General features: G+C 40.2%; 1 pseudogene; it reads right to left on the bottom strand.

Annotated features, from left to right (window-relative positions):
- Nucleotides 1-12567, bottom strand: part of LOC148782395 (uncharacterized) — a 44633-nt pseudogene extending 32066 nt beyond the window's left edge.
- Nucleotides 12568-15639: the final 3072 nt, after the last annotated feature.

Raw genomic sequence — 15639 nt, 5'->3', positions numbered from 1 at the left:
GTCGTAAGATAGAATTTTATTAAGGTGTCTATCAAATGAGGAAGGACAGACAACTTTGAAAGAAGTGCATGCTTGAGTATGTGGCATGCACTAGTCTAGTCCTAAGTAATATCACCAACTCCATAAGTTGGGATACTTTTGGCCCACAATGGCAAAGGATGCATTTAAATATGTCAAAAAGTTTCATGCCTGTCAAATACATAACGACTATATTTATCAGTCGCCAGAGCCGCTTCACCCAACTCTTATGACATGGCCTTTCTCCTAATGGGGGATGAATATTGTGAGACTTACGACTCCAATATCATTGGGTAGACACCCTTATATATTGGCATCCATTGATTACTTCTCAAAATGGGTAGAAGTTGTCCCTCTTCAAAGGGTAACAAGCAAAATTGTAGTCAATTTCATATGTCATCATATTGTCTATCGATTTGGGGTATCAGACAAGATTATATCCAATAAGGGATCCCCATTCAAGAATGACCATATCACCCGATTAGTCATTTTAATATCGATTGGAGGTACTCTTCAATGTACAATCATAGGGCAAATGGCCAGGTGGAAGCCTTTAATAAGAGCCTTTGCAAGGTTTTAAAGAAACCGTGAAAGAGAGCCAATGGGATTGACATGAAAAACTACCCAAAGCTCTCTTGACATATCGAACAACTTGGAAGAATGCCACCTCAGAGACCCCGTATTCGTTGGTTATAGAGTTGAAGTTGTCTTACCCCTTGAAGTCCAACTGCCCTCCTTAAGGGTAGTGATCCATTACGGGCTGACAAAAGATGAATGGGTCAAGTTAAGACATAACGAACTCGATACACTCGATGAAAAAAGACTCATCGCATAAGAAAAGTTGGAAGTCTATCAAGCAAGGATGATAAGAGCATTTGATAAGAAGATAATATTGCGGTATTTCAAGCCACAAGTGATTTGGTTTTACCCGTACAACACCCTATTAGTGCATCTCAATCAAAATTTCAGCCCAAATGCGAAGGGCCCTACATTGTTAGAAAGGCATACTCTATCAGAGCATACCTCCAATGTAAAGAAACATGCGAGGATATCATGCCCCCAATTAATAGGAGGTACTTAAAAAAATATTACACTTAAAGATAATATAATCCGCAAAGAACGACTCTAAACTGCCCATCATATAGTCCAAGCTAGACTTTAAATTGTTTAACAACAGGTCTTTTCATTGACCCTCAAGGCCAGATGTGGGTATTTTGAAATGGCCACTATATAAAAGTTCGTACCTCAAGACTATAAACCAATGGGTATAAAAGTTCATATCTCAAGACTATAAACTGATGGGTATAGAAGTGTAAATCTCAAGAATATAAACTGATGGGTATACAGTCCATACCTCACGACTATAAACTGATGGGTATGGTAGTCCATTATACATGACTATAAACTGCTTATTATTAGCTATATACGTAGCCCCTTCAAGATATATAATCCTTCTCTTTCTTAAGTCACTTGAATAGTAGTTTTCTTTACGATATCATCTTGAGCATTAAGTTTGTAGTCCTTCTTGACCCATTGCTAACGGTTATGCTGTTGGAATTTATCTAAAATCCCACATAACAATGAGCACTAGGTTCCCTTTATGAACCTAGCTCACTCCTGTTGAGCCCTTGGCTAAATAATGGTCTGAGCCTTGTTGTAGAACCCAAACTATGCCATTTTGAGGTAGTTTGGGGTCCAGTTTTGGAAAGTTGTTCCCAAAGTATTATGATAAGGTTTTTGGTCTCCATTAGTATAAGAGAGATGTTTCATGTGATGAGTCGGTAGCTTCCCGAGATCTGATCTTGATCCAACACTTCTTGCACTATTGGGGTGGATGATAGTCAAGGGTTGTTCCAATTCTGTTGTCATTTTTTGCACGGTGAAACCTTTATGGAATCGGCTTCCCATATGATGCTTAGTCTTATACGCTTTACTTCCTTTTGATTGTACTTTCTTTATTGAACATTGTAAAAAGGATTGCTCAATCTATAATAGCATGCCTTTGTTGAAGGATGTTGTAGTTTTTATTTAAAAAGTTTGTAGTAAACAAGGGTTATTTCAAGAAGTAATGAAAGTTTATATAAGGATTTTTTAAATAATTTTAATTTTCATACCTTGTGTAATTCCCTTTATACTACCTCGATTGCTATCAAAGCAAGGTACGTTATAGTATTCTTAATAAGCGATTTTGACCGATTTACTAAAAAGTGAAATGTTCGATGGGACGAACTATTTCAAATGGAAGAGAAAAGTTGGTTGTTTCCTACATTAGGAATATCTAGTAACCTTAATATCCTAGGCTCCTCCAGCTGAGCCTAGAGGGAATGCAGCTGGGCCCACAACAGACTCCTATGCTACATGGGTCTTTAAGAAACTCACAACAATGAATATACTGCTATGGACTAGGATTGAGACCTATGCTATAGAGTATGAGGTCTATAAGACAGCCAAAGAGATTATGGACAAAGTAAAGAAGGCATATGACATGCCTTCTCACAACCGTAAAGTTCTTGATATAAGAAGGTTGTTGGATTTTGGCATGCCACAACCGTGCCAAGTGGGAGAGCACCTTCGAAATTTCAAGATGATGATTCGTGAATTGGATGCTGCTGGGATGACTTTTAACTCTCCAACCCAGACCACCCTCTTCCTCTCCACTCTTTCAGGATCATTGGATTCATTCAAAGCAAACCTTGTGGCTCGAGAGACACCATCGATTTCGTGGAGGGTAAAGAAGACATAAGAACTGCCCACATGGATGGATCAAAAGCATTCGTCCATATGGTAAATCCTAACCCCACTCCTTTGAATATTCATGCTGGGTGCGTAGTTGATCCCACCAGTGCTAGTTCTACCTTAGTGGCACTTTACGCTAACATTAATAGAGAGGGCAAAGGTAAATTCAAAAGAAAGGGTTAAAATCCAAGGGATAATCCGAATTTTAAGGGAAAGAAGCCATATGATAGGCCTATGCCACCTCCTCCTTTTAAGGGTCCGTACAATGGGAGAAAAGATAAGAACGGGAACCAAAATTATGCTCTGTAACCCAATAGGAAGGACTTTTCCAGAACCCAGTATTTTTGGTGCAAGAGATATGGACATACCATGAAGTTCTCTAAGAATCTTCGATCTGTTCCATAAATACTCCAAAACCCTGCACATAAGGGAGAAAGAGTGTGCATCGCGATTGAGGCCATGATTTCCAAGTACAAATGCATGGTGATTGGACTCTAGGGCAACCGTACACATCACTGATCAACATGTAGTGTACGTACTTTCAAAGAACTTAAGGTGGGGAAAACCAAAATCTACATGGGAGGAAACTAGGAGGAACCGGTTCTAGGAGTCAAAAACTAAGTTCTGGATTTGAAAAATGGAGAAACCCATGTCCTCAAAGATACTCTCTATGCACTTGGAATGCGTAAAATTTTGATATCGATTATAAGCCTTCTTCTTCTGGTTACCCGACTCCTTTCTCAGGTAGTTCAAATTATGTGTATGAAAAGGACCTGAGTGGTGCAGTCATCTTTATAGCCCAGGTGGCAGACGGCCTTTTAACTGTTAAAATCAAATCCATTGTTGTTTATGTGTAGGGGTCACAAAATGATTTTATGCTTTGGCATCTAAGACTAGGGTACATAGTAATGGCAAGAATGGAAAGAATTCAAATGGATGGTTTTCTTTAAACTATGAGCAATGATTTCCAAAATACGCGTGAGGCAGGTTTATAAGGAAAGATGACCAAAATGCCTCATAGAAAATTCCAAAAATTTACTTGGCTTTTAGAGTTAGTCCACACAGACATTTGTGGACCCATGAGCATCGCTACTGAAGGACACATGTATGTATGTATATATATATATATATATATATATATATATATATATATATATATATATATATATATATATATATATATATATATATATATATATATATATATATATATAAAATAAAAATTACAATAATAAAATAAATATAAGGGGGGTGTACGACACAAACACACCTTTTATTTCTCTACCTTCTCTCTCATCGAGATCCGAAGGGGCATTGTGCGTTTTAAGAAAAGAATCGAGGATTTTTGTGAAAATCTAGGGCTGACCAATATATGATATATAATACTGATTACATTAATAAAAGAAATATATTATGTAATAAATATATTATATATAATACAAATTTCATTAATAGAATAAATATAAATATAAATATATATTATAATATAAATATATATTATATAAATATATACTAATAGTATATATTATTTGATATAAGAACAATAATGTATATATCTGTTTTATTTAATGTTATTAGGAAATTACCTTGAAGTTTTTGTTATTACATGTATACCTATTTTTCCATCTTCACAACATTTTCTTCTAAAAAAGACAGAACTACCCTTTTCAGATTTTTAAAAAACGAAAATTTTAAAACATTCAAGTTTTTTAAAACTAAAAAATAAGCTTATTCGGTTTTTCAAAAACTAAAAATTAGATAAATTCGAAAAACAAAATTGGGTTTCATCTTCAAAACCCAAGATAACCTCAAATCACTTTCTCTAAAAAATTTATCTCTCTAAAAAATTGTGTCAGCTTTTGCCTCTCATCTTGGATCAGTAATTAGGGTATCTCTCTAATAATCAATCTCAATAAGATAAAATTGAGGTTTCTTAGTAGTGCTAATAGTTTCTCTCTCATATTATGATATATTTTGTCCTGAGTTTTGTGATTTATGAATTATTAGTATTTTCTCTAAAGAAGATCGAAAGCAGGAGATTGTTCATATTGCAAATCCCAATTTCTACTCCAAAACCCATTTCAACCCTCTCATGGTCTAGGGTTTTGAATCTAGAATGCTCATCTTTCCCTGCAAATTTCTCCATTTTGATTTTTTGGTTATCGTCTTGAGGGGGTTGGCTGACCGATGGTGGGGCGTGAGAGGACCCGAGGGTTGGGTCCCGTGGATTCGCTCACATCCACACGTCAGTTGAAGATGCAGACTGCTGCGCAGGGCAGATGGTGTGCTGTGTAAGGGAGAGAGGGAGAGAGAGAGAGATACAGAGAGAGAGGTTGAGGCGGTGACCCAGTTAGGAGAGAGGGGGGATGGGTTTACACACTTAGGGGTACTTTCTCTCTCTCAAAGTTCTGTCTTTCCTCTCGGCAGGATTAAGCACTCGGAAGCAAACGACGAGAAGGACAAACATAACGCCTCTGTTTATAAGTGAAAAAGGGGTAAAAATCCAGACCTTTTACAAGTGACTTAAGCTTGCTTATATAGAGGATTCACCAAATAGGGGTGAACGCTTATAAACAAAGCTTAATTACAATTTAAAAAATTAGTAATAAATCTTGAAATTAGGCACAATGACCAAAATGTCCCTGATATCTTTTCCGTTAATGATGAAGCCATCCCTACATGAAGTTCGTTCCGCCATGGTCAGATCTTGAAATCTTTTTCTGCAACTTGTGGCAATGGTTTAGAGGATTTGTCAGCATATCTTCAATGTCCTTACTATTCTAATCATTTTGATGCCCTTTAATCATGGTGGGGTGACCTTTTTCCCACGGGGTGGAAGTCTGGCTAGATTCGTGAACTTCTCGCCAATGCAGGTCGACTCGTGATGTTCTGGCTTTTGACTCTAATTGTAAACGAAAGAGAAGATAGTCACAGTCATTTTGCACCAAGTTTGGGTTGATTTAGTTGTGGTTTGCATTTTTGCCTAATTTGGGAGGTCATCGAAAAGAGGGATTCCAGCAACTGAGCGGATACTTCTTCTATGACCTAAGAACTTTCATCCATTGAACCTTGGATTAAATGCAAGAGTTATACCAGTTTGTAGCTCTTCGCGAGGTGGTTGCATTGAACTCATCCCCGTGGTGATCTGATGCTTGGATGTCGAGTTATGCTTCACTGGATTAGAGGCTTCTTCTTCTTAAACCCTGGTTTTCTTTTTCTGGTTTTGCGAGCACATTCTCTCTAGGAAAACTTTGACTCTAGGTCGTGCAACACTAGCAATGCTGCCATGGCAACACATCTAGTGTCGCTCAAAAAAATCATTAAAAAACCGACTCAAAATAGAAACAATCAGTTTGGGGCAAAAGGGGTTGGGCGACACTGGCAATGTCGCCCAAATCTAAGAGACACTAGGCATGTCATCCAAACCAAAAGTCCTCCAATTTGAGATTTTTTTTTACAGGTGTGTTCCTTATCCTCTTGTGAAGCTCTCAAATAGTATTTGGGCCAAAATGGATTTTCTTATTATTTTTAATGATTTGTTTGGTAAAACAGGGCATCTACAAGATTCTAGGTCAAAACAGGACTTTTGTAAGGTTCCGGGCAGCCAGACTGGTTCTGGGTCACAGGGTAGGCTATGTGAACTATGGATTTTGAGTTTACAAGGATAATGTGGTCCTATAGGTGCAAGAAACCAAAGAATTTGCCAGATTTAAAATGGGGTGTCTACAGTTGCCCCTCTTTGGCACTCCCTATCCTTCGGGGGACAGTGGCAAAGAAGTAGACACTTTGGCATTCCCTATCCTTCGAGGGGCAGGTGAACGTCAAAGATAATGCAGACATTTTAAATTTCTTCCTGAGGTCACATGGTCAGAGGGCACACCAACTAATCCCTCCAAGTCATTGTTCTCATCGAGCTCACCCATCTAGGGCATTTTTCCTCTTAGGGTTTTCGGCGTGAGATGTCGATGAGTTACACAAACTTGAAACTCGAGTTGGATTTTTTAACCATGCCACTTAAATTCAGGGGTATTGCAGTTGAAAATTTTAACCCTGGCATCTTCTTTGATTTCCTTAGGGTTTTCTAAGGCTTTCTTTAAGAAGAGACTTGTCTGGTCGAATTTGAAGAGAGAGATGAGGCAGCAACGTGCAATCGTGGCTACACGGTAATCATCATATCCTGGTGTCCAAGCTCTTCTATTTTAAAAGTCTTTTAGAAATTTTGAAAGTAGGGGGAGATTTGAAATAGAACCTAGAGCAGGGACATGTTACGATTTTAACAACGAAATTAAAGTTTTTGGAAACAGAAAACATATAGTGAAAATTTTTGAAAAGAGAAAGATATTTTCAAAAACAAATTTGATCAGCAGTTTTAACTCCTACAACCATAGAGCTCTCTAAGAAGTTTAGTGTCATGTAGCGATGGATCATACACCCAAACCTTTTACATCAATACGGGGATAGACAGAATACACTCGACCCTTTTACGTCATACGAGGATAGACGAAATACACTCGATCTTTTTACATCATACGGGGATAGACGGTACCTGCCTCGGCTCTTTTACGTCGTACAAGTTTGACATCTTTCCATCGAATAGGGTGGTTGCCCTGGATACACCCGACCTTTTGTGTCATACAGGGCTAGACGGTACTTGCCTTGGCTCTTTTATGTCGCACGAGTTTGGCGTCTTTCATTGAACAAGGTGGTTGTACCCTGAATACACCCGACCTTTTGCGTCATACAGGGCTAGACGGTACCTGCCTCGACTCTTTTAGTTGCAAGAGTTTGATGTCTTTCATTGAACATGGTGGTTGAGCCCTAAATACACCCAATCTTTTATGCCATACGGGGCTAAAAGGTGCATATCTTGGCTTTTTACGTCACACGAGTTTGACGTCTTTCATTGAACAAGGTGCGTGTGCCTTGGATGCACCCGACCTTTTGCGTCATATGGGGCTAAATGGTACCTGCCTCAACTCTTTTACGTCACATAAGTTTGACGTCTTTCATTCAATAAGGTGATTGTGCCTTAAATACTCCCAACCTTTTGTGTCATATGGGGCTGGACGGTATCTGTCTCGGCTCTTTTATGTCACACGAGTTTGACGTCTTTCATTGAACAAGGTGGTTGTGCCCTGAATACACTCGACCTTTTGCGTCTTACAGGGCTAGATGGTATATGTCTCGACTCTTTTACATCGCACGAGTTTGACGTTTTTTCATTGAATAGAGTGGTTGTGTCGTGTGATATACCCAACCTTTTGCGTCATACAGGGCTAGTTGGTACCTCTCTTGACTCTTTTGAGTCGCACGAGTTTGACGTTGAACTGAAGTGGACTTTGGTTGGCAGTTTAGGCTCAGGCCACCGAGGAGCGTTTTCTTTTTTTATTTTTGAAAATTGGTTGGCAATTTAGGCTCATGATGCCAAGGAGCGTTTTCTTTTTTATTTTATTTTTTAAAATTTTTATTTTTTGGAAAATTAGTTGCCAGTTTAGGCTTGTGCAACCGACGAGCGTTTGAAAATGGAAATTAATTAAAACGTTAAAAAAAAGTCACAAAATACATGATAACACCAAGATCGGTCCTCGGAAGACCCCAAAATTGAGTGGGGTATTTTTAGGCAAAAACCTTTTGGACATTGGCTGTGTCGCTCAGGCGGAACTGATGGTGTCGCCCAGGTCTGGGCTACATGGCTGGTGTCGCCCAGCTAAAAAAAACAAAAAATTATGTATTTTGCGTAAAATTAAAACAAACATGGAAAATTTAGGCCACACCACTCGTGTCGCCCATGTAAATTTTTTTTTTTTTTATTAAGTGGAAACGTGGGAAATCAAAAAGAAAATATTTTGGCAAAAATATATGGGCGACACCAATGGTGTCGCTTGAGCGACTGAGGAGTGTCGTCCTCATAGGTTGGGTGACGCGGCTAGTGTCGCCCATATAAAAAAAAAAAAATTTATTTATGTGGAAAATGGGATGAGTAAAGAGGCTATTTTCAAAAAAATGTGGGCGACACGGGTGGTGGATCCATGAAGAGTTCACTGGATTCTTGGGGGCTTCCATCTTGGAGAGGTCTCGACGTTCTTCCAGGGTTCATCGAAGTCACTTCGGTTTTCCATTCATGTCACCCTCTGACATCTCTCTAAGTTGGTTCTGTTGGGAACTTGTAGGGTTTTAGAGGAGTCTTCATCCTCAGGGGCAGCTTGTGCAGTATTGTTGGAACTTTCAAGTACTTATTTGTAGTTGAGTGTTCTGAATCGGAAGCTCCTTCTTGGAGATTTCTTTTTTCTTTTTTTTTTTTTTACCTAAGATGCCTTTTCAGGTTTTCACCACGTCCATTTTTTTTTTTTTTTTCTTTTCTTTGTGGTGCTTTTTTAGATTTTCAACACTCTTTGGAGCCCATTACAGGTAGTATTTCCTGAGCTACATCGCATTAATGGGGTCGTTGACTTCGTACCCCTCCTGATTTTTTATCTTGTAAGAATTGCCCGTGTGCACTCAGGTAACCACGAATGGCCCCTCCCAATTAGGTTTGAACTTGCCTAAAGGGTGTGGATTTGTAGGAGTGAGGAAGATTTTCTTAAGTACTATGTTCCCTTCTCTGAACTGTCAAGGAACAACCTTTCTTTGGTATGCCCTCTCATTCTATGCTGGTAAGCAATGATATTTGGTGTTGCTCGTAGTCGTTTTTCATCCAAAGTAATGAGGGTAGCAATTCGTGCTTCGATCTTTTGTTCCTCATTCAAATTTTTGTGAACATGCACTCGGAGAGATGGTATCTCAACTTCAATGGGTAGCACTGCTTCCATACCATACACCAATGAGAATGGGGTCATGCCAATAGGAGTCTTATCAGTTGTCTGGTAGGCCCATAGTGCATCATTTAGCTTTTCGTGTCAATCTTTGCCACCTTATATTATTCGGTCTATAATTCTGAGAAGTCTTTTGTTTGTGGCTTCTGCTTATCCATTTCCTTGAGGGTAGTAAGGTGTGGAGAATTTTTGTGTTATCCCAAACTTTTTGCACATGTTGGTGACCCCTTCATTTTTTAAGTTAGATCCATTGTCAGTAATGATTGACTCAGGAACACCAAATCTAAATAAAATGTTGTTCTTTATGAAACAGACAACATGTTGTCCTTCAATTTTGACAAATGATGTGGCATCTACCCATTTGGTGAAGTATTCTGTAGCCGTTAATATAACATGGTGGTTCATTCTAATGATATCAAGACCCACATGGCAAAGGGCCATACAGGCGGTGTTGAGTGGAGTGGTACGGATGGTGCATGGATGAGGTCTCCATAAAGTTAACATTTGGGACACCTCTTAACGAACTTCTAACAATCTTCAGCCATGGTGTTCCAGTAATAGCCCTGGTGCCTGATTTTTTTGAGCTAAGGCGGCTGCCCTAGAATGACCTCCTTCATTGTGTTAACTCTGTCAGTACTTGGTCGATTTCTGGCTGATCGAGACACTGTAAAATGATGTCATCGAAGGATTTCTTGAACAAGATATCACCTCTTACTAAGAATCCCCTAGAAAACCTTCAAATGGCTTCTTTATGCTTTTTGGTGGCTCTTTCGGGGTATAACCCATCTTAGCAGGTACAGAACATCGTGGAATCATGGTTTTGCCTTAACTAGTTCATCTGAAGCCACGAGAGACACTTCCCCATCGTTCTCATTTTCTTACTCTATTTCTTCTTCGATCGTTGGTGGGGAAGGGTCATGTTTGTTCATGTGTAGAATGGCAGCATAGTGATTTCTGAAAGAATATCAACCATTGAAGCAAGGGTCACAAGGGTATCGACGAACCGATTATTTTCCCTAGTTAAGTGCTGAAAGGTGATTTTTTTAAAATATGGGATCCTATATTCCACCTTTTCTTGATAGGATTTAAGCTTTTCTTCTTTCACCTTCCAAATCCATTGAACTTAGTTTATGATGAGTAAGGAGTCACCAATCACTCGTATTTGATTGATTTTCATTCCCATGGCGTTCTTGTGCCCGGCTATCAAGGCTTCATATTGAACAATGTTATTGGTACAAGGGAAATTCAATCTGATAGTTGTAGGCATTAAAATCTTCTCAGGTGAGCATAGTATGACTCTTACACCTGACCCGTACTCGTTCCTTGCACTGTCGAAATATAATTCCCAAATTGAGTCCTCAATTGTGAAGAGGTTTCCATCAGGGAGATCCGTGTTGACAGGAGTGTTATCTAACAGTGGGTGTCCAGCCAAGTGGTCAGCAATGGCTTGTCCTTTGACCGATTTTTTACTAACATATTCGATCTCAAACTCGCTCAATAGCATTTTCCACTTCGCCAAACATCCATTAAGGACTGGTGTTTCCAATAAGTACTTGAATGGGTCTATTTTTTAGATGGGTTTGACTGTATGAGATAAGACATAGTGTCTTAACTTCTACATGGCTCACACAAGTGTCAAAAAGTGCTTCTCCACATCCGTGTATCTTGTCTCATAATCGATCATGGTTTTTCTGATGTAGTATATCGTCTATTCCTTTCCATGATCATTGTATTGTCCGAGCATTGCCCCCATGGTCTTGTCTTTCACAGATATATATAGGAACATGGGTTTATCTGGACTTGGAGGACTAAAGATGAGAGGTTTGGTAAGGTACTCCTTGAATTGATCGAACGCTTCTTGGCATTCATTATCCCATATGAATGGGGTATCCTTTTTAAGGAGCCTATTGAACGACATGCACTTGTTTGCCAGTTGTGAAATAAAACGCCTTATGGCTTGTATGTGACCTTGAAGCTCACTGATTTCTCTGATGTTCCGGGGTGAGGGAATTTCAATGATGGCTTATATTTTGGACGAGTCCACCTCAATGCCCCTTTAGCTTACTATAAAGTCTAGTAATTTGCCGGATTCAACCCCAAATGCACATTTCTATGGATTAAGTTTGAGTTAATGTTTCTAGAGTCTTTCGAAAATGGTTCTCAGGTTAGTGAGATGATCAGACTTGATCTTCGACTTAACCAAAATGTCGTCGACGTAGTCTTCCATAAGGGTATGCATTAAGTCGTGGGCTAGTCATTGCCTGCTGATAAGTTGCCCCTACATTTTTAAGGCCAGAGGGCATGACACAGTAGCAATAGGTTCCCCATTGCGTTATGAACAATGTTTTGGTTTGGTCTTCCTCTGTCATGAGGATCTGATTATAACCTGAGAAGTCGTTCATGAATGACAACATCTCGTGCCGCGCATTGTTGTCGACCAAGGCATCTATATTTGATAATGGAAAATTGTCCTTTGGGCATGCCTTGTTGAGGTCTCTGCGGCGACACACACTCGAATCCTCTTGTCTTTCTTGGGTACGACCACTATGTTGGCCAACTACTCTGAGTAATCGACGGGGGTAATGAACTTCGCCTTGAGCAGTTTATTGATTTCTTCCTTAATTTTGAGCTCAAGGTGGATCTTCTGATGTCGGAGTTTCTTCCTTACAGGCTTTGCTCCTCCATTGAATATTAGGTGATGTTGCAACAATGTGGGATCTAACCCTGGCATATCATCGTATGACCAGGCGAAGACATCGTGATATTTCTTGAGAAAGGAAATCATATTTTCCCACTCCTCAAGAGATAGGGAGGTTCCAATTTTGGTTAAGCTTGGGTACCTCTCAGTTCCTAGGTTTACATCAATCGTCTCTTTGATGATAGCAGTTGGGTCACCATCAAACCTCTTCTTAATTTGCTCAATATGGGAAGTGAGTTCCTCAAGTTGAGAGATTTCCTCAGACTCTTGGCTCTCTTGATCTTCATCTTGGGTATTGTCCATTGTTATCGAACTATCTTGGGTGTTCACCGTTTTTTAAAATTCTTTTTCATCTTTATCAATCTTATCATGTTTTGAATTTTCAACGGATTTTAAAATAATATAAGAGGTATCCCTTAAGGGACTCGCGAGAGAAATCTTGGGGACTGAATGCGCAGATGGCCACCCTGCGCCAACCTATTTTTTGCTATCGAGACTTGAAGGTGTGGCTGGTATGCCTCCAACGATTCTCGAGATAAAGGAATGATCGACCAATTCTGTTCCTGGGATTGAATAGGTGGATGAGCACGCTTAGCTGGGTTAGAGTCGATTGTGCATACCTTCAAATCCAGGTCAGCAAAAAGGTCTTCAATTCCCAATTCTTGTGTGTGCTGAGATGTGGAAGAAGAATTATTCTCCGTTGGGGATTCAATGATCACCTTTGGCCGTTTTGAAGGACGGGCATCAAGAGGGTCGAGGCTTTGAATGCCTCCAAATACAAACCCCGGATAGCTTGAAGGTTTCATCCGGCTTTGAAATAAGGTGAGAGAACAGTTGAGACCTCTTCGATCCTGTTTTCAGTTTTGGCTTGGAGTGATCCAGAAATCGCCTCCGTTATACCTTGCCCTTGACTCCCCAAGCCTTGGCATAGTTGGAAGCCTTGGAAGAAGAGCATGTGCCAAGCTTCAAGGGACCCGCAACCATATCAATGTTGACATTAGATGATGTCTTCCATTGATGCGGAAGTTTTCAAAATTTGAGGAATAAGGTCGCCGGCCTCTAGGCATAAGGTGGCACAATCGGCTTGCTCGAAGGAAGCGAGTTGGATTTCTCCAAGCTCGACCCCTACGGCTGGCTTCCCTTTATGTATACTAGGATTGAGAAAAATAAGGGGTTCAACACATACCTTCGCAACGCTGGTTGATGGAGTGTAGAGGTGACCACGAGGTTTTCATCCAACCACGGTCTTCCTAGTAGCATGTTGAATGAAGGTTTTATGTCAAGACATAAAACTTTATCACTTGGACGGTAGGGCCGATCTTGAGTGTGAGAGGCAATATGCCTTCAGCTTGTCGCTTGGTTTAGTTGACATGGCTCGAAATCATTCAGGCCTTTGCCTATCTGCTTCACTGTTTTCATAGGGCATATGTTTAAGGATGCCCCATTATCAACAAGCACTCTCTGTATCTCATATCCTTGCATGAAAACAGTGACGTGCAGAGGTTGGACATGAAAGAGGTTGAAGCTGACTGGGATGTCATCGTCCATGAACACGATTGGTGTTGGTGCTATCAGTTCGTTGATCATTCCGCACAACTCATCCGGTTGTGTGTTGCTCGGAATGTGTGTCTTGGTGAGGACCTTTTCATTCTGAGCTCGGGATGTGTGTCTTGGTGAGGACCTTTTCAATCTGAGCCTGGATCTTCCCGAAATTAGCTGGTAGATCATCGATAGCTACAGATGCTTGAATTTCTTTATTCGGCTCAAGATCTGCGACTCCTACTGGTTGTCTGGCATTTGAGGTGTTTCCCATTCTTTCATCGAGGGTATCGACCATCAATTAAATCGGTTTGAACACTCGGTCTCATCTGGTTAGGGAATCAACCTCGTCAGCTTAAAGCTCGATAGGGTCAGCCCTAGCAAGAGTAATGAGAGACTTTGGGGTGTTGGCCCCTTGTTTGGAAGATGATCCCTTTTCGTTTATCTTGACTATATCAATCTCTAGTGGGTCATCTTCGTCATATCGGTCCCACTTAGGAAGGTTATCGAGGTTCGGAGATGAAGGGCTTCCTCTTAGAAGGCTTAAAAGATGTTGTTCGGGCTTTTGAAGGTGATGATCACAAGCAAATATGAATTGACTGGGATCATCTTCTTGGTCTCCACGCTCAATAATGTGAATGACGACATTCTCTTTAGAGTTGTCTTGAGCTCCCGACTTTTTAGTCGTTGTGACCATATTTTTAGCTAGAGGATTTGCGAAGATACCCATCTTTTGATTAGGTTCTTCAACAGATTGATTTCTAGGGGTGTCAATGATGCCCCCCCTATTGATTAATGCTTGAATCACCTGCTTCAAAGACAAGTAGTTTTGGGCATCATGAGCATGGTTTTGATGCCATTTGCACCAATTGCTCTTATCCGTGACTTGAAATGGTGGTTCAGTTGATGGCGGGAGATAAACCATATTTCTAACCAGGAGTAATTTCAGCACTTTTTCTAATGGTATTTGAGAGGGATGTGTTTGAACGTATTTTTCATCTCCTTGGTCCCTGGTAGGAAGCAGATCAATAAAGCCTACACAACAGTGGAAAATTACCGACAGTCTCAGAATGGCCCCAAAATTTTTCAAGATCATCATCAACACTTTAAAAGATCATCTGTCAAGTTTTATCACGATCAGACATGTCTAAGTCAGTGAACATAAATAAACAGTTCTCCGAAAATTGGTCTCTAGCACCCTAAAACGAACCCTAAAACTGAAGCTAGATTTTTGATGTCTCAAATCACTATGGGACCACTGCCATTAGATCTGGCATGGTCAAAAACCCCCATGGGCCAAGTTTCGGCTTGATTAGACACTTCATAACAAAGATATGAGTAAACATTGAAACATAAGAGGCTGCACACTATTCATGTATGGCCTCACTGCACCAGAACACCATTAAAGGTGGCTGTTTTTACAGTCACGGGAAGTCACTTTCGAAGCTCGTAACTCGCTCATTCCAAGTCGGATCAGTCCCAAATTTGGTGACCGTATTCATCTCATCAAGATGAACAATTCGATATGTGGCAGCCCTGAGACGATATCCGAGTAGGGAGGAGAAAAGCTTGAGAGAAGCTGTTGATCTTTGAGGAAGTTAAAGAAAATTCAGTAGCGACACGCATCGCTCAATGAACCAAATCACGACGCTCGCGCAACGGATCGACACAAAACCAATTCCATTGTGTGCGTAACGTTCAGAGCTATCATTAGACCGAACTACGGACATGATGGATGGTCAAAATTCATGCACGAAGCCGATGAAGTTACAGAAATTCCGGTCGCTGAATTCTAGATTCTGGTCAAAACTCAAAAGTTGCGAAATCTTCGTCCGG

Source organism: Amborella trichopoda, chromosome 4 (assembly GCF_054954075.1).
Source record: "Amborella trichopoda isolate Santa Cruz 75 chromosome 4, AtrichopodaSantaCruz75HAP2 v2.0, whole genome shotgun sequence".
Classification (NCBI taxonomy): Eukaryota; Viridiplantae; Streptophyta; class Magnoliopsida; order Amborellales; family Amborellaceae; genus Amborella; species Amborella trichopoda.
Note: the sequence above shows the minus strand (reverse complement) of the source record. Positions and strands in the feature narration are given on the sequence as shown.